Source organism: Pseudophryne corroboree, chromosome 1 (genome assembly GCF_028390025.1).
Source record: "Pseudophryne corroboree isolate aPseCor3 chromosome 1, aPseCor3.hap2, whole genome shotgun sequence".
NCBI classification, from domain to species: Eukaryota; Metazoa; Chordata; class Amphibia; order Anura; family Myobatrachidae; genus Pseudophryne; species Pseudophryne corroboree.
The window spans coordinates 209449136-209470900 of record NC_086444.1 but is presented as its reverse complement, the minus strand read 5'-3'; the positions used below and the strand labels follow the sequence as shown (position 1 = coordinate 209470900).

Here is a 21765-nt window from a genome sequence, read left to right as displayed (position 1 = left end):
AACAATATACACCAGCTCCACCCCCTGCACCCATAACAATATACACCTGCCCCATCCCCTGCACCCATAATAATATGCACCTGCTCCATCCCCTGCACCCATAACAATATACACCTGCCCCATCCCCTGCACCCATAATAATATGCACCTGCTCCATCCCCTGCACCCATAACAATATACACCTGCCCCATCCCCTGCACCCATAACAATATACACCTGCCCCATCCCCTGCACCCATAACAATATACACCTGCCCCATCCCCTGCACCCATAACAATATACACCTGCCCCATCCCCTGCACCCATAACAATATACACCTGCCCCATCCCCTGCACCCATAACAATATACACCTGCCCCATCCCCTGCACCCATAACAATATACACCTGCCCCATCCCCTGCACCCATAACAATATACACCTGCCCCATCCCCTGTACCCATAACAATATACATCTGCCCCATCCCCTGCACCTATATCAATATACACCTGCCCCATCCCCTGCACCCATAACAATATACACCTGCTCCATCCCCTGCACCCATAAAAATATACACCTGCTCCATCCCCTGCACCCATAACAATATACACCTGCTCCATCCCCTGCACCCATAACAATATACACCTGCTCCATCCCCTGCACCCATAACAATATACACCTGCTCCATCCCCTGCACCCATAACAATATACACCTGCCCCATCCCCTGCACCCATAACAATATACACCTGCCCCATCCCCTGTACCCATAACAATATACATCTGCCCCATCCCCTGCACCTATATCAATATACACCTGCCCCATCCCCTGCACCCATAACAATATACACCTGCCCCATCCCCTGCACCCATAACAATATACACCTGCCCCATCCCCTGCACCCATAACAATATACACCTGCTCCATCGCCTGCACCCATAACAATATACACCTGCCCCATCCCCTGCACCCATAACAATATACACCTGCCCCATCGCCTGCACCCATAACAATATACACCTGCCCCATCCCCTGCACCCATAACAATATACACCTGCCCCATCCCCTGCACCCATAACAATATACACCTGCTCCATCCCCTGCACCCATAACAATATACACCAGCCCCATCCCCTGCACCCATAACAATATACACCTGCCCCATCCCCTGTACCCATAACAATATACATCTGCCCCATCCCCTGCACCTATATCAATATACACCTGCCCCATCCCCTGCACCCATAACAATATACACCTGCTCCATCCCCTGCACCCATAACAATATACACCTGCTCCATCCCCTGCACCCATAACAATATACACCTGCTCCATCCCCTGCACCCATAACAATATACACCTGCTCCATCCCCTGCACCCATAACAATATACACCTGCCCCATCCCCTGCACCCATAACAATATACACCTGCCCCATCCCCTGTACCCATAACAATATACATCTGCCCCATCCCCTGCACCTATATCAATGTTCACCTGCCCCATCCCCTGCACCCATAACAATATACACCTGCCCCATCCCCTGCACCCATAACAATATACACCTGCCCCATCCCCTGCACCCATAACAATATACACCTGCTCCATCGCCTGCACCCATAACAATATACACCTGCCCCATCCCCTGCACCCATAACAATATACACCTGCCCCATCCCCTGCACCCATATCAGTATACACCTGCTCCATCCCCTGCACCCATAACAATATACACCTGCTCCATACCCTGCACCCATAACAATATACACCTGCTCCATCCCCTGCACCCATAACAATATACACCTGCTCCATCCCCTGCACCCATAACAATATACACCTGCTCCATCCCCTGCACCCATAACAATATACATCTGCCCCATCCCCTGCACCTATATCAATATACACCTGCCCCATCCCCTGCACCCATAACAATATACACCTGCTCCATCCCCTGCACCCATAACAATATACACCTGCTCCATCCCCTGCACCCATAACAATATACACCTGCTCCATCCCCTGCACCCATAACAATATACACCTGCTCCATCCCCTGCACCCTTAACAATATACACCTGCCCCATCCCCTGCACCCATAACAATATACACCTGCCCCATCCCCTGTACCTATAACAATATACATCTGCCCCATCCCCTGCACCTATATCAATATACACCTGCCCCATCCCCTGCACCCATAACAATATACACCTGCCCCATCCCCTGCACCCATAACAATATACACCTGCCCCATCCCCTGCACCCATAACAATATACACCTGCTCCATCGCCTGCACCCATAACAATATACACCTGCCCCATCCCCTGCACCCATAACAATATACACCTGCCCCATCCCCTGCACCCATAACAATATACACCTGCCCCATCCCCTGCACCCATAACAATATACACCTGCTCCATCCCCTGCACCCATAACAATATACACCTGCTCCATCCCCTGCACCCATAACAATATACACCTGCTCCATCCCCTGCACCCATAACAATATACACCTGCTCCATCCCCTGCACCCATAACAATATACACCTGCCCCATCCCCTGCACCCATAACAATATACACCTGCCCCATCCCCTGTACCCATAACAATATACATCTGCCCCATCCCCTGCACCTATATCAATGTACACCTGCCCCATCCCCTGCACCCATAACAATATACACCTGCCCCATCCCCTGCACCCATAACAATATACACCTGCCCCATCCCCTGCACCCATAACAATATACACCTGCTCCATCGCCTGCACCCATAACAATATACACCTGCCCCATCCCCTGCACCCATAACAATATACACCTGCCCCATCCCCTGCACCCATATCAGTATACACCTGCTCCATCCCCTGCACCCATAACAATATACACCTGCTCCATACCCTGCACCCATAACAATATACACCTGCTCCATCCCCTGCACCCATAACAATATACACCTGCTCCATCCCCTGCACCCATAACAATATACACCTGCTCCATCCCCTGCACCCATAACAATATACATCTGCCCCATCCCCTGCACCTATATCAATATACACCTGCCCCATCCCCTGCACCCATAACAATATACACCTGCTCCATCCCCTGCACCCATAACAATATACACCTGCTCCATCCCCTGCACCCATAACAATATACACCTGCTCCATCCCCTGCACCCATAACAATATACACCTGCTCCATCCCCTGCACCCATAACAATATACACCTGCCCCATCCCCTGCACCCATAACAATATACACCTGCCCCATCCCCTGTACCCATAACAATATACATCTGCCCCATCCCCTGCACCTATATCAATATACACCTGCCCCATCCCCTGCACCCATAACAATATACACCTGCCCCATCCCCTGCACCCATAACAATATACACCTGCCCCATCCCCTGCACCCATAACAATATACACCTGCCCCATCGCCTGCACCCATAACAATATACACCTGCCCCATCCCCTGCACCCATAACAATATACACCTGCCCCATCCCCTGCACCCATAACAATATACACCTGCCCCATCCCCTGCACCCATAACAATATACACCTGCCCCATCCCCTGCACCCATAACAATATACACCTGCCCCATCCCCTGCACCCATAACAATATACACCTGCCCCATCCCCTGCACCCATAACAATATACACCTGCCCCATCCCCTGCACCCATAACAATATACACCTGCCCCATCCCCTGTACCCATAACAATATACATCTGCCCCATCCCCTCCACCTATATCAATATACACCTGCCCCATCCCCTGCACCCATAACAATATACACCTGCTCCATCCACTGCACCCATAACAATATACACCTGCTCCATCCCCTGCACCCATAACAATATACACCTGCTCCATCCCCTGCACCCATAACAATATACACCTGCCCCATCCCCTGCACCCATAACAATATACACCTGCCCCATCCCCTGTACCCATAACAATATACATCTGCCCCATCCCCTGCACCTATATCAATATACTCCTGCCCCATCCCCTGCACCCATAACAATATACACCTGCCCCATCCCCTGCACCCATAACAATATACACCTGCCCCATCCCCTGCACCCATAACAATATACACCTGCTCCATCGCCTGCACCCATAACAATATACACCTGCCCCATCGCCGGCACCCATAACAATATACACCTGCCCCATCCCCTGCACCCATAACAATATACACCTGCCCCATCCCCTGCACCCATATCAGTATACACCTGCTCCATCCCCTGCACCCATAACAATATACACCTGCTCCATCCCCTGCACCCATAACAATATACACCTGCTCCATCCCCTGCACCCATAACAATATACACCTGCTCCATCCCCTGCACCCATAACAATATACACCTGCTCCATCCCCTGCACCCATAACAATATGTACCTGCTCCATCCCCTGCACCCATAACAATATACACCTGCCCCATCCCCTGCACCCATAACAATATACACCTGCCCCATCCCCTGTACCCATAACAATATACACCTGCCCCATCCCCTGCACCCATAACAATTTACACCTGCTCCATCCCCTGCACCCATAACAATATACACCTGCTCCATCCCCTGCACCCATAACAATATACACCTGCTCCATCGCCTGCACCTATAATAATATACACCTGCCCCATCCCCTGCACCCATATCAGTATACACCTGCTCCATCCCCTGCACCCATAACAATATACACCTGCTCCATCCCCTGCACCCATAACAATATACACCTGCTCCATCCCCTGCACCCATAACAATATACACCTGCTCCATCCCCTGTACCCATAACAATATACACCTGCCCCATCCCCTGCACCCATAACAATATACACCTGCCCCATCCCCTGCACCCATAACAATATACACCTGCCCCATCCCCTGTACCCTTAACAATATACACCTGCCCCATCCCCTGCACCCATAACAATTTACACCTGCTCCATCCCCTGCACCCATAACAATATACACCTGCTCCATCCCCTGCACCCATAACAATATACACCTGCTCCATCGCCTGCACCCATAACAATATACACCTGCCCCATCCCCTGCACCCATATCAGTATACACCTGCTCCATCCCCTGCACCCATAACAATATACACCTGCTCCATCCCCTGCACCCATAACAATATACACCTGCTCCATCCCCTGCACCCATAACAATATACACCTGCTCCATCCCCTGCACCCATAACAATATACACCTGCTCCATCCCCTGCACCCATAACAATATGTACCTGCTCCATCCCCTGCACCCATAACAATATACACCTGCCCCATCCCCTGCACCCATATCAGTATACACCTGCTCCATCCCCTGCACCCATAACAATATACACCTGCTCCATCCCCTGCATCCATAACAATATACACCTGCCCCATCCCCTGTACCCATAACAATATACACCTGCCCCATCCCCTGCACCTATATCAATATACTCCTGCCCCATCCCCTGCACCCATAACAATATACACCTGCTCCATCCCCTGCACCCATAACAATATACACCTGCTCCATCGCCTGCACCCATAACAATATACACCTGCTCCATCCCCTGCACCCATAACAATATACACCTGCTCCATCGCCTGCACCCATAACAATATACACCTGCCCCATTCCCTGCACCCATATCAATATACACCTGCTCCATCCCCTGCACCCATAACAATATACACCTGCTCCATCCCCTGCACCCATAACAATATACACCTGCTCCATCCCCTGCACCCATAACAATATACACCTGCACCCATAACAATATACACCTGCTCCATCCCCTGCACCCATAACAATATACACCTGCCCCATCCTCTGCACCTATATCAATATACACCTGCTCCATCCCCTGCACTCATAACAATATACACCTGCTCCATCCCCTGCACCCATAACAATATACACCTGCTCCATCGCCTGCACCCATAACAATATACACCTGCTCCATCCCCTGCACCCATAACAATATACACCTGCTCCATCGCCTGCACCCATAACAATATACACCTGCTCCATCGCCTGCACCCATAACAATATACACCTACCCCTTCCCCTGCACCCATATCAGTATACACCTGCTCCATCCCCTGCACCCATAACAATAGACACCTGCTCCATCCCCTGCTCCCATAACAATATACACCTGCTCCATCCCCTGCACCCATAACAATATACACCTGCACCCATAACAATATACACCTGCTCCATCCCCTGCACCCATAACAATATACACCTGCCCCATCCACTGCACCTATATCAAAATACACCTGCCCCATCCCCTGCACCCATAACAATTTACACCTGCTCCATCCCCTGCACCCATAACAATATACACCTGCTCCATCCCCTGCACCCATAACAATATACACCTGCTCCATCCCCTGCACCCATAACAATATACACCTGCCCCATCCCCTGTACCCATAACAATATACACCTGCCCCATCCCCTGCACCTATATCAATATACACCTGCCCCATCCCCTGCACCCATAACAATATACACCTGCTCCATCCCCTGCACCCATAACAATATACACCTGCTCCATCGCCTGCACCCATAACAATATACACCTGCCCCATCCCCTGCACCCATAACAATATACACCTGCTCCATCCCCTGCACCCATAACAATATACACCTGCCCCATCCCCTGCACCCATATCAGTATACACCTGCTCCATCCCCTGCATCCATAACAATATACACCTGCTCCATCGCCTGCACCCATAACAATATACACCTGCCCCATCCCCTGCACCCATATCAGTATACACCTGATCCATCCCCTGCACCCATAACAATATACACCTGCTCCATCCCCTGCACCCATAACAATATACACCTGCTCCATCCCCTGCACCCGTAACAATATACACCTGCTCCATCGCCTGCACCCATAACAATATACACCTGCTCCATCCCCTGCACCCATAACAATATACACCTGCTCCATCGCCTGCACCCATATCAATATACACCTGCCCCTTCCCCTGCACCCATATCAGTATACACCTGCTCCATCCCCTGCACCCATAACAATATACACCTGCTCCATCCCCTGCACCCATAACAATATACACCTGCTCCATCCCCTGCACCCATAACAATATACACCTGCTCCATCCCCTGCACCCATAACAATATGTACCTGCTCCATCCCCTGCACCCATAACAATATACACCTGCCCCATCCCCTGCACCCATATCAGTATACACCTGCTCCATCCCCTGCACCCATAACAATATACACCTGCTCCATCCCCTGCACCCATAACAATATACACCTGCTCCATCGCCTGCACCCATAACAATATACACCTGCTCCATCCCCTGCACCCATAACAATATACACCTGCTCCATCGCCTGCACCCATAACAATATACACCTACCCCTTCCCCTGCACCCATATCAGTACACACCTGCTCCATCCCCTGCACCCATAACAATAGACACCTGCTCCATCCCCTGCTCCCATAACAATATACACCTGCTCCATCCCCTGCACCCATAACAATATACACCTGCACCCATAACAATATACACCTGCTCCATCCCCTGCACCCATAACAATATACACCTGCCCCATCCACTGCACCTATATCAATATACACCTGCTCCATCCCCTGCACCCATAACAATATGTACCTGCTCCATCCCCTGCACCCATAACAATATACACCTGCCCCATCCCCTGCACCCATATCAGTATACACCTGCTCCATCCCCTGCACCCATAACAATATACACCTGCCCCATCCCCTGTACCCATAACAATATACACCTGCCCCATCCCCTGCACCTATATCAATATAAACCTGCCCCATCCCCTGCACCCATAACAATATACACCTGCTCCATCCCCTGCACCCATAACAATATACACCTGCTCCATCGCCTTTACCCATAACAATATACACCTGCTCCATCCCCTGCACCCATAACAATATACACCTGCTCCATCGCCTGCACCCATAACAATATACACCTGCCCCATCCCCTGCACCCATATCAGTATACACCTGCTCCATCCCCTGCACCCATAACAATATACACCTGCTCCATCCCCTGCACCCATAACAATATACACCTGCTCCATCCCCTGCACCCATAACAATATACACCTGCACCCATAACAATATACACCTGCTCCATCCCCTGCACCCATAACAATATACACCTTCCCCATCCCCTGCACCTATATCAATATACACCTGCCCCATCCCCTGCACCCATAACAATTTACACCTGCTCCATCCCCTGCACCCATAACAATATACACCTGCTCCATCCCCTGCACCCATAACAATATACACCTGCTCCATCGCCTGCACCCATAACAATATACACCTGCTCCATCCCCTGCACCCATAACAATATACACCTGCTCCATCGCCTGCACCCATAACAATATACACCTGCCCCTTCCCCTGCACCCATATCAGTATACACCTGCTCCATCCCCTGCACCCATAACAATATACACCAGCTCCATCCCCTGCACCCATAACAATATACACCTGCTCCATCCCCTGCACCCATAACAATATACACCTGCACCCATAACAATATACATCTGCTCCATCCCCTGCACCCATAACAATATACACCTGCCCCATCCACTGCACCTATATCAATATACACCTGCCCAATCCCCTGCACCCATAACAATTTACACCTGCTCCATCCCCTGCACCCATAACAATATACACCTGCTCCATCCCCTGCACCCATAACAATATACACCTGCTCCATCCCCTGCACCCATAACAATATGCAGCTGCTCCATTCCCTGCACCCATAACAATATACACCTGCACCCATAACAATATACACCTGCCCCATCCCCTGCACCCATAACAATATACACCTGCCCCATCCCCTGCACCCATAACAATATACACCTGCCCCATCCCCTGCACCTATATCAATATACACCTGCCCCATCCCTTGCACCCATAACAATTTACACCTGCTCCATCCCCTGCACCCATAACAATATACACCTGCCCCATCCCCTGCACCCATAACAATATACACCTGCCCCATTCCCTGCACCCATAACAATATACACCTGCACCCATAACAATATACACCTGCCCCATCCCCTGCACCCATAACAATATACACCTGCCCCATTCCCTGCACCCATAACAATATACACCTGCCCCATCCCCTGCACCCATAACAATATACACCTGCCCCATCCCCTGCACCCATAACAATATACACCTACCCCATTAGAGACCATGGCTAGTAACTGTCAGTGCTGATGCAGTGTGACAGTTTATCCTCCGACTCACTGCTCTTTCGTTGGAGCTCTGCCTGTCCCCCACTGATACATATCAGTTCAGTGCAGTTTTTGGCACTGGGACACATACTGAGAGAAGATGCTTAAATTAAAATTTAATTCAGAGACTTCATGGCTTAGTTGGGGGCCATAATGCAGACTTCCATGGCAAAAACCTAATGCTGGTCAAACTACACCATTAGGCCAAATTTGGAGCTACTGTAGGTACAAAGCTCTGGCTGTACATAAAGGACAAACAAACACACTCAGACTTTCTCGCTTTTTACATAGGTTTGGTAGTTTTTAAGAAATGCAAGTAAATGAGGCCCTTGTCTACGAGTTATGAGTATACAGCCCTACATAATTATTATACTTGCCTAATTTTACCTTGGTTTCTCCGAAAATCCAGATGAGGATATACAATTGTAATCACAGGGAATCATGGGGGTCATTCCGACCCGATCGCATGCTGACGTTTTTCGCAGTGCAGCGAACAGGTCACTACTGCGCATACGTATGCACCGCAATGCGCAGGCATGACGTACGAGTACAAAGCGGATCGTTGCTGTGCGATGGATTTAACGAAGAATCCATTCGCACAACTGATCGCAAGGAGATTGACATGAAGAGGGTGTTTGTGGGTGTCAACTGACCGTTTTCTTGGAGTGTTTGAAAAAATGCAGGCGTGTCCAAGCGTTTGCTGGGCGGGTATCTGACGTCATTTCCGGGACCGGACCAGCTGAAGTGATCGCAAGGGCTGAGTAAGTTCTGAGCTACTCAGAAACTTCACAAAATGTTTTTGTACCGCTCGGCTGCACATACGATCGCACACTTGCACAGCAAATATACACTCCCAAGTGGATGGCGACTATGCGTTTGCACGGCTTAAAAAGTAGCTAGCGAGCCATCAACTCGGAATGATCCCCCATGTTATTAGGGCCCCACCTGCACTGTGTCACAGTTTGGGGCAGCATGTTTCATTGCAAATTGGATCATCAAACCACCAGAGTACTCGCTGTACTCTGTTCAGAGTCTGGGCAAGCTCCCCAAAATTCATGTCTCCTGGACATCCCGGGAGAGTAGGCAGCTACTATGCAGTGCGACTTGTAGGTCTGATCGTTACAGGGTATTAGCTTTATGTAAAATGTGTTTTTGGAAGTTTGCAACATGCAGCAGTATAAATTTCAAATACAGTACAGGGCCTGATTCTGATTTGGAAGTAAAGCAAAAAAGCAAGTAACTTTGTACCTGAAACAAACCATGTTGAAATGCTAGGGGAGCAAATAACATTTATATTTTTTGCATGCAGGGCAAATGCTGGCTGCTCGTGCTTGTAGCCTACAAATGTTAAACAGCTTTGTTTTTACGCCGGAATTTTAGATTTCAGTTTGGACACACCCCACCCATATCTAAATTTCACTGCACATGTTACATCTGCAACACCTACAGTGCAGCCTGGTTTTGCCCAGGTGCACAGTTACTTACATTTTGTGCTTCCAAATCAGAATCATTCCTACAGTTACTAAAATCCTAATTTGTAGAGCATGCAGCTTAATATACAAATGTGTCTGTATATATTATTGCTGTAGTAGCGGCAAACAGACCTTCTCAGCGCACCAGATCCTATGAGACTCTGCTTAGAAACATAGAAACATAGAATTTGACGGCAGATAAGAACCACTTGGCCCATCTAGTCTGCCCCTTTTTTATTTTATCCTTTAGGCAATCTCAACCCTTTTTTAACCTTGATTCTTTGTAAGGATATTCATATGCCTGTCCCAAGCATGTTTAAATTGCCCTACAGTCTTAGCCTCTACCACCTCTGGTGGGAGGCTATTCCACTTATCCACTACCCTTTCTGTGAAGTAATTTTTCCTTAAATTTCCCCTGAACCTCCCCCCCTCCAGTCTCAATGTATGCCCTCGAGTTCTAATACTTCTTTTCCTTTGAAGAATGTTTCCCTCCTGAACTTTGTTAAGACCCTTTATATATTTGAAAGTTTCTATCATGTCTCCCCTTTCCCTTCTCTCCTCCAAACTATACATGTTAAGATCTTTTAGCCTTTCCGGGTAAGTTTTGTGATGTAGGCCATGCACCATTTTAGTTGCCCTTCTTTGTACACTCTCTAATGTATTTATATCCTTCTGGAGATAGGGTCTCCAGAACTGGACACAGTATTCCAGATGGGGCCGTACCAATGACCTATACAGTGGCATTATCACTTCTTTTTTCCTGCTACTGATTCCTCTCCCTATGCAACCAAGCATCTGACTTGCCTTTCTCATTGCTTTGTTGCATTGCTTTCCTGCCTTCAAGTCACTTGAAATAGTGACTCCTAAATCTCTTTCCTCCTCAGTAGTTTCCATTATAGTACCCTTGATACTATACTTAGCCTTTGGGTTTTTGAGACCCAAGTGCATGATTTTGCATTTTTTAGCATTAAACTGTAGTTGCCACGTTCTTGACCATTTCTCAAGCCTACCTAGGTCATTAATCATTTGTTTGACCCCTCCCGGTGTGTCTACCCTGTTGCATATCTTTGTATCATCTGCAAAAAGGCATATCTTCCCTTCAATACCATCTGCAATGTCACCAACAAAGATATTAAAGAGAACTGGACCAAGTACAGATCCCTGGGGTACTCCACTGGTAACATTTCCCTCCATAGATTGCACTCCATTAACTACGACTGTCTGTTTCCTATCCTGCAACCAGGTTCTTATCCATTTAACTGATTTATAATCCACCCCCAGGCTTTCAAGTTTATTTAGCAGTCTGCGATGTGGGACAGTGTCAAATGCCTTACTAAAGTCTAGATATGCTACATCTACAGCTCCCCCTTGATCTATTATTTTCATCACAGAGTCAATAAGATTTGTTTGGCATGATCTCCCACCAGTAAATCCATGCTGTTTTGGATCCTGTAAGTTGTTTGATTTAAGATATTCCACTACTCTTTCTTTTAATAGTTTTTCCATTACTTTCTCTACTACTGATGTAAGGCTTACTGGTCTGTAGTTACTTGCTTCTTCCTTGCTTCCACTTTTGTGCAGTGGAACTACATTTGCTCTTTTCCAGTCCTCTGGAATAGCACCTGTATTTAGTGACTGGTTAAATAAATCTGTTAAAGGTGTAACCAGCACATCTTTTAGCTCTTTGAGTATCCTTGGGTGTATCCCATCTGGTCCCATTGATTTATCCACTTTTAGTTTTGAAAGTTCTGTTAGGACCTTCTCCTCTGTAAATGTAGAACTTTATTACATACATGCACACCTACATACGCATATACTTACCTATGTTGACACGAAGCAGTCGGTCCTCTTCTCCAGTAGAATCCAGGGGTATCTGTAAATAAAATTATACTCACATAACAATCCAGTGTAGATCGGTCCTCTTCTTTGTTTGTAATCCACGTACTTGGTAAAAAAAAAAATGAAGAACCCGAACCACGCACTGAAAGGGGTCCCATGTTTACACATGGGACCCCCCGTGACTGCTGTCAAAGAGGGTCCCTTCAGCCAATCAGGGAGCGCCACGTCATGGCACTCTCCTGATTGGCTGTGTGTGCCTGAACTGTCAGTCAGGCGGCGCGCTCGAGATACAGTGTAGCGCATAGGCGCTCCATTGTATCCAATGGTGGGAACTTTGCAGTCTGCGGTAGACCGCAAGGTTAAGTGGGGGCAACCACAAGAGTGACCCCACTTAACCTTGCGGTCTACCGCAAACTGCAAAGTAACTGTAGGATGGGGGGACAGCCTCGGGCTTCACCCCTGGCCCTTGGGTGGCTGGAGGGGGGACCCCTTGATTTAAGGGGTCCCCACTCCTCCAGGGTACCCCGGCCAGGGGTGACTAGTTGGGGATTTAATGCCACGGCCGCAGGGACCTATATAAAAGTGTCCCCCGGCTGTGGCATTATCTCTCTGACTAGTGGAGCCCGGTGCTGGTGGAAAAAATACGGGGGACCCCTACATTTTTGTCCCTCGTATTTTTTGCACCAGGACCAGGTGCAGAGCCTGGAGCTGGTTGTTTAAATATGGGGGAACCACAGTCAATTTTTTCCCCGTATTTTTACAACCAGGACCGGCTCAAAGAGCCCGAGCCTGGTTATGCTTAGGAGGGGGGGGGGGGACCCCACGCATTTTTTTTCAGGATTTTTAACACTTTCAACACCCCTTCCAACTGAAAAACATGCACTGATCTCTCCAAATTATTGTAGTTAGCAAAAAATATATATATTCTTTTAAAAAATCGATTAAATAATACTTGTGGCTCCTAAATAGACAAACCAAGTAGATAATCCCTTCGAATATAAATAGATATGCTATTAGCAATCAAAAAAAAATAAAAAAAAATACATGTTTTAAAAAAAAATTATTAGATCACGACAGAAAAATGAGGCGGAATGAAATTGACGAAATGACTGTCGAAAAGCACTGTTGTCGAATCGACATTCTTCAATTGAATATACTTTTGTCGAAAAGCCGCATTTTAACATTGCAGACATGTCGAATTGAAAAAATGTCGAATTGCATAAAGTCGAAAATGAAACGGCAGGTTTTTGGTCGAAAAGTACTGTATTGCATTGTCGAATCAAATTCGACAGCTTTTTTGTGTCGAAATGACCCATTTTTCGACAATTTCGGCAATTCGACCGCAATTGAATATACCCCTAAAACACATTTTCTAAGACAAAAAAGATGGGACCACACACATTGTGACTAAAACAAAAAAGACTGTACCTGTTGGCTCACTACCACCAGGCATCTCCCAATTGAGGCTAGATGTATGAGAACACATCAGTAGCTGTACAGTAGCATGCAAGTAGATGCAAGTAGATATAGTATGCCAGTGTATTTATAGGCAAAAGGGCAATAGATAATCGTCCCTAAAATTACTTTTGGTGCGGAAATACGTGAATATTGACCTCGGTAATTTACAAGATGAGCATTTTCAGCTGCTCTAGACAGTATTTGGAATATTCAGAAGTAGGATGATGAAGACCGGTTTCCCAGCGGCCCATGCTTCTGTGCTGACATGTACAGTATGTTTTCTCAGGCTTTCTTTTATGGCTTTGTAGATCGGGGTAATTAAGCAGCTACTGTACTACATTTTATGCTTCCAGGAAGTATTTTGTTCGACAGGTTATAAAGTGCGACAGGAATGTTTATATTATTTGCTTTTGATTTTGCAATATTAACAAGAAAGCCCAACAGAAGCAAAACATATCCGGACATGATGTAAATTTGTGGCAGTTTTCACATGGGATGTAATTGATAGACAGTCGTTATCAGTGAGTAGTCATGCAATAATAACAGTACTCTATGAGCCTAATTAAGTAAGGATTGCGTTTGCAAAGCTGCTCGCAAACCGCCGATCTAGACATTCACTGTAGAAAATCCCTGGATAAGTCAGTGGAAGCAATGTGTAATGAAAGGCCATTTATGTCTAACAAATAGGATTAGTTTTCATGGAGAGGCAAGTTTGAAACTTAGTGCAATTGTGGTTATATACTGTTCCATATAACAATCTGGTAATGTACATAAGATCAGTGTGTACGCAGTCTAGAGGAGAAGGTATGTAAATGTAACATACTTCCGCCAGGAAACTGGTGGAAGGATAGAAGACAAAGGGTAGTTGTAAATTCAATTTATTCAGAATACACTAAAGTTAATAGTAGGGTCCCACAATCATCATGGTAAGGAATTATGCGAGTGGCTTTTGGAATGTAAGTACATTTCTCTGGCTGGAGCCACAGGATAACATTGGGATATTGTCGAGCGACAGCGAAAATGGCACCAACACGGTCATGAGCTTTCTGGCCTCCCAGGATGCATTGGGGCCTTCACCATATAGTCCCGCCCACTGACTCAGTCAGATCAGTTTTTTGCTTGGTGCGGCAGGAAGCCGCATGGTCACAAGGGCTGCTGTGAGAGCAGCCTCAAGCTTTTATTATGTTATTTTTATAGACTTACTATATTGTTTTTTTTGAGCGACTTATCTTAACTCCGTATGATGATCAGTCGCAGAGCTTTAGTTCAGAAGATGTAGCTGAACTTATTAATGCTGTGAAGGCTGTTCTCTCGTTGGAAGAGCCAACCAAGACAGTGTTAAAAGCTAAAGCACCTGTATTTAAACGAACAAGATCAGTGAAAGCTGAATCCCCAGCGTCAGATGAGCTGACGGAAATGATGGATGAGTCTTGGGCAGCGCCCAGTAAAAAGTATAAGATTCCTAAGAGATGGGATTCTTATTATCCATTTCCTGCTGTGGATTGTTCAAAAAGAGAAGTTCATCCAAAAGTAGACGCACATGTTCTGCGACTCGTGCATAAATCTGCTTTACCACTGTCATCTACCTCATTGAATGATGTCACAGACAGAAGGGTAGAGAGCCTTTTGAAAAATATTTTTTCTCTAGTAGGAGCAGTGGTAAGACCTGCTATGGCTTCGGCCTGGGTAGCAAAGGCAATGGGCGAATGGATAGAGGAACTAGAGAATGACATCCCTTCTCCTACTAGGGAGCAAGAGGATTGTTTTTGCCGTTTAAGACAATCTGCCCAGTATTTGGAAGAAGCAGCAATTGATGTAGGTACAGTTGCTTCTAAAGCTTCGGCCTTGACAGTAGTCGCTCGCAGAGCAGTTTGGCTACGGACCTGGAAGGCAGATGCGGAGTCCAAGAAAGAATTGGAAGCATTGCCTTTTGTCGGTAATATATTATTTGGAAAACCTTTATCGGAAATCCTAGAATCAGAGGCTGAATCGAAAAAGGTCAGATTTGCGGCTGCTTATAACCCTAAGTCCAAGGGTTTAAAATTTAGCTCATTTCGTTGGCAAAGCAAAGCTAAAGCTAAAGAGGAGCCTAAGCAGCCCCAGTTGAAATCCTGGGGTAGGAAGCAGTGGGCTAGCAAAAAGCCAGCTTCCAAGCCTGAACAGAAACCGTCAGCCTGAAGAGACGGGCCTCCGCCTGGAGGATTCCAGGGTTGGGGGCCGACTCCTTCTTTTTGCACACATATGGCAACAGTCAACAGCAGATGCTTGGGTGCAGAAGGTAAACTGGGAGGTGTCTGTTGCTAGTTCCACTAGAAGTAGGAACATTTTAAATTCCCTTCAGGGAGCATCCCTCCACCAATTGGTGAGGGAGCCCACTCGGAAAGACGCAATATTAGACTTAATACTTACAAATGGAGACAGATTATCGGACTTAAAAGTGGGTGAAAACCTGGGATCCAGTGATCATCAAGCAGTATGGTTCAGCATTAAGACAGAGACTGACTTGTCCCATACAAAAACAAAGGTGTTGGATTTTAGGAAGGCTGATTTTGTAGGGATGGGAAAATGTGTAAGTGATTCTTTGGCAGAGTGGAGGAACTTGGAAACAGTGCAGGAGAGGTGGTTAACATTCAAATGTGCAATATTGAAGGCAACAGACCTTTGTATCAAAACTGTTAGGAAAAACACAAGGAAAAGGAAGCCAGTGTGGTTTGCAAAAGAAGTAGCAAATATAGGCCCTCATTCCGAGTTGATCGGTCGCAAGGCGAATTTAGCAGAGTTACACACGCTAAGCCGCCGCCTACTGGGAGTGAATCTTAGCTTCTTAAAATTGCGACCGATGTATTCGCAATATTGCGATTACTAACTACTTAGCAGTTTCAGAGTAGCTCCAGACTTACTCTGCCTGTGCGATCAGTTCAGTGCTTGTCGTTCCTGGTTGACGTCACAAACACACCCAGCGTTCGCCCAGGCACTCCCACCGTTTCTCCGGCCACTCCTGCGTTTTTTCCGGAAACGGTAGCGTTTTCAGCCACACGCCCCTGAAACGCCGTGTTTCCGCCCAGTAACACCCATTTCCTGTCAATCACATTACGATCGCCGGAGCGAAGAAAAAGCCGTGAGTAAAAATACTTTCTTCATAGTAAAGTTACTTGGCGCAGTCGCAGTGCGAACTTTGCGCATGCGTACTAAGCGGATTTTCACTGCGATGCGATGAAAAAGAACGAGCGAACAACTCGGAATGAGGGCCATAGTGAGAGCAAAAAAGATGGCTTTTAGGAAATATAAGCAGACACAAAATAATGAAGACAAAAAGATATATCTTGTTAGACAGAAGGAGACAAAGAAGGTAATCAGATATGCAAAGGCACAAGCTGAGGAGAAAATGGCCCAGTCAGTGGGTAAAGGAGGCAAAACTTTTTTAGGTATATAAGCGAAAAGCGAAAAACAAAAGGCGGAATTATAAAACTAAAGACGGACACTGGGAGTCTTGTTGAAGGAGACAATTTAATAGCAGATCATCTTAATGATTATTTTTGCTCAGTATTTACTACTGAAAGAGAGGGGAAGGGGCCACAGTTAAGTTGCAGGGATATTCAGGAAAATGAAACAAGTACATTTACAGAGGAGAAGGTCCTAACAGAACTCTCAAAGCTGAAAGTGGACAAATCTATGGGGCCAGATGGGATACATCCAAGGATACTAAAAGAACTTAAAGAGGTGCTGGTAGCACCATTGACAGAATTATTCAACCAGTCATTAGCTACAGGAGAAATTCCAGGGGACTGGAAAAGAGCAAACGTAGTCCCACTGCACAAAAGTGGAAGCAAGGAAGAGGCAAACAACTACAGACCAGTGAGTCTTACATCAGTAGTAGGGAAATTGATGGAAACACTCTTAAAAGAAAGAGTTGTAGATTATCTCAAATCCGGCAATTTACTGGATCCCAAACAGCATGGATTCACTGGGGGGAGATCATGTCAAACAAATCTTATTGACTTTTTTGATTGTGTGACTAAAGTGATGGATAAAGGTGGAGCCATGGATATAGCTTATCTAGACTTTACAACAGACAGAGAGGAGGGGGGTGCAAATCCCCACCCCTAAATTCCCTTCCGCACACTGAAAATTACCTGTAACCATCCCTGAACCTATCTGGTAATAAAATTCAGAGAATTAGTCACAAATGTTTGCAAACACATGTTTAGCTGCTGGCCACGTCACGGCTTCTCTGATACAGCAGTCCTAACCTACATAATAGCAGTGCCCACATAGGGCCATGTAATTTGTCACAGTAGGCCTCATGATAAAGGCTATTACTAAAACACTTCCAGACAGAGAGCTAACTTACCCAGGAGCCACCCCCAGGATCTCCCATTGGCACTACAAGGAACAGCATGCCTTCCAAATGCTGCTCCCATTCAATGCCTCTTGCACACAAGCAGACAAACAATTTGGCAGTTGCTCAATCATACCTGGAGATAATTATATATCAGGTGCTGGAAGGGGGAGGGGTCACAGACAAACAACAGACAGAGAGGAGGGGGGTGCAAATCCCCACCCCTAAATTCCCTTCCGCACACTGAAAATTACCTGTAACCATCCCTGAACCTATCTGGTAATAAAATTCAGAGAATTAGTCACAAATGTTTGCAAACACATGTTTAGCTGCTGGCCACGTCACGGCTTCTCTGATACAGCAGTCCTAACCTACATAATAGCAGTGCCCACATAGGGCCATGTAATTTGTCACAGTAGGCCTCATGATAAAGGCTATTACTAAAACACTTCCAGACTAACTTCTGTCTGGAAGTGTTTTAGTAATAGCCTTTATCATGAGGCCTACTGTGACAAATTACATGGCCCTATGTGGGCACTGCTATTATGTAGGTTAGGACTGCTGTATCAGAGAAGCCGTGACGTGGCCAGCAGCTAAACATGTGTTTGCAAACATTTGTGACTAATTCTCTGAATTTTATTACCAGATAGGTTCAGGGATGGTTACAGGTAATTTTCAGTGTGCGGAAGGGAATTTAGGGGTGGGGATTTGCACCCCCCTCCTCTCTGTCTGTTGTTTGTCTGTGACCCCTCCCCCTTCCAGCACCTGATATATAATTATCTCCAGGTATGATTGAGCAACTGCCAAATTGTTTGTCTGCTTGTGTGCAAGAGGCATTGAATGGGAGCAGCATTTGGAAGGCATGCTGTTCCTTGTAGTGCCAATGGGAGATCCTGGGGGTGGCTCCTGGGTAAGTTAGCTCTCTGTCTGGAAGTGTTTTAGTAATAGCCTTTATCATGAGGCCTACTGTGACAAATTACATGGCCCTATGTGGGCACTGCTATTATGTAGGTTAGGACTGCTGTATCAGAGAAGCCGTGACGTGGCCAGCAGCTAAACATGTGTTTGCAAACATTTGTGACTAATTCTCTGAATTTTATTACCAGATAGGTTCAGGGATGGTTACAGGTAATTTTCAGTGTGCGGAAGGGAATTTAGGGGTGGGGATTTGCACCCCCCTCCTCTCTGTCTGTTGTTTGTCTGTGACCCCTCCCCCTTCCAGCACCTGATATATAATTATCTCCAGGTATGATTGAGCAACTGCCAAATTGTTTGTCTGCTTGTGTGCAAGAGGCATTGAATGGGAGCAGCATTTGGAAGGCATGCTGTTCCTTGTAGTGCCAATGGGAGATCCTGGGGGTGGCTCCTGGGTAAGTTAGCTCTCTGTCTGGAAGTGTTTTAGTAATAGCCTTTATCATGAGGCCTACTGTGACAAATTACATGGCCCTATGTGGGCACTGCTATTATGTAGGTTAGGACTGCTGTATCAGAGAAGCCGTGACGTGGCCAGCAGCTAAACATGTGTTTGCAAACATTTGTGACTAATTCTCTGAATTTTATTACCAGATAGGTTCAGGGATGGTTACAGGTAATTTTCAGTGTGCGGAAGGGAATTTAGGGGTGGGGATTTGCACCCCCCTCCTCTCTGTCTGTTGTTTGTCTGTGACCCCTCCCCCTTCCAGCACCTGATATATAATTATCTCCAGGTATGATTGAGCAACTGCCAAATTGTTTGTCTGCTTGTGTGCAAGAGGCATTGAATGGGAGCAGCATTTGGAAGGCATGCTGTTCCTTGTAGTGCCAATGGGAGATCCTGGGGGTGGCTCCTGGGTAAGTTAGCTCTCTGTCTGGAAGTGTTTTAGTAATAGCCTTTATCATGAGGCCTACTGTGACAAATTACATGGCCCTATGTGGGCACTGCTATTATGTAGGTTAGGACTGCTGTATCAGAGAAGCCGTGACGTGGCCAGCAGCTAAACATGTGTTTGCAAACATTTGTGACTAATTCTCTGAATTTTATTACCAGATAGGTTCAGGGATGGTTACAGGTAATTTTCAGTGTGCGGAAGGGAATTTAGGGGTGGGGATTTGCACCCCCCTCCTCTCTGTCTGTTGTTTGTCTGTGACCCCTCCCCCTTCCAGCACCTGATATATAATTATCTCCAGGTATGATTGAGCAACTGCCAAATTGTTTGTCTGCTTGTGTGCAAGAGGCATTGAATGGGAGCAGCATTTGGAAGGCATGCTGTTCCTTGTAGTGCCAATGGGAGATCCTGGGGGTGGCTCCTGGGTAAGTTAGCTCTCTGTCTGGAAGTGTTTTAGTAATAGCCTTTATCATGAGGCCTACTGTGACAAATTACATGGCCCTATGTGGGCACTGCTATTATGTAGGTTAGGACTGCTGTATCAGAGAAGCCGTGACGTGGCCAGCAGCTAAACATGTGTTTGCAAACATTTGTGACTAATTCTCTGAATTTTATTACCAGATAGGTTCAGGGATGGTTACAGGTAATTTTCAGTGTGCGGAAGGGAATTTAGGGGTGGGGATTTGCACCCCCCTCCTCTCTGTCTGTTGTTTGTCTGTGACCCCTCCCCCTTCCAGCACCTGATATATAATTATCTCCAGGTATGATTGAGCAACTGCCAAATTGTTTGTCTGCTTGTGTGCAAGAGGCATTGAATGGGAGCAGCATTTGGAAGGCATGCTGTTCCTTGTAGTGCCAATGGGAGATCCTGGGGGTGGCTCCTGGGTAAGTTAGCTCTCTGTCTGGAAGTGTTTTAGTAATAGCCTTTATCATGAGGCCTACTGTGACAAATTACATGGCCCTATGTGGGCACTGCTATTATGTAGGTTAGGACTGCTGTATCAGAGAAGCCGTGACGTGGCCAGCAGCTAAACATGTGTTTGCAAACATTTGTGACTAATTCTCTGAATTTTATTACCAGATAGGTTCAGGGATGGTTACAGGTAATTTTCAGTGTGCGGAAGGGAATTTAGGGGTGGGGATTTGCACCCCCCTCCTCTCTGTCTGTTGTTTGTCTGTGACCCCTCCCCCTTCCAGCACCTGATATATAATTATCTCCAGGTATGATTGAGCAACTGCCAAATTGTTTGTCTGCTTGTGTGCAAGAGGCATTGAATGGGAGCAGCATTTGGAAGGCATGCTGTTCCTTGTAGTGCCAATGGGAGATCCTGGGGGTGGCTCCTGGGTAAGTTAGCTCTCTGTCTGGAAGTGTTTTAGTAATAGCCTTTATCATGAGGCCTACTGTGACAAATTACATGGCCCTATGTGGGCACTGCTATTATGTAGGTTAGGACTGCTGTATCAGAGAAGCCGTGACGTGGCCAGCAGCT

The 21765-nt window shown here is 46.8% G+C and overlaps 1 protein-coding gene across 1 annotated transcript in view; it reads left to right on the top strand.

The window, feature by feature from the left end:
* The window catches only part of ERAP1 (endoplasmic reticulum aminopeptidase 1), a 351733-nt gene that overhangs the window by 49645 nt on the left and 280323 nt on the right, over positions 1 to 21765 (top strand). The gene's annotated exons all lie outside the window — the stretch shown is intronic.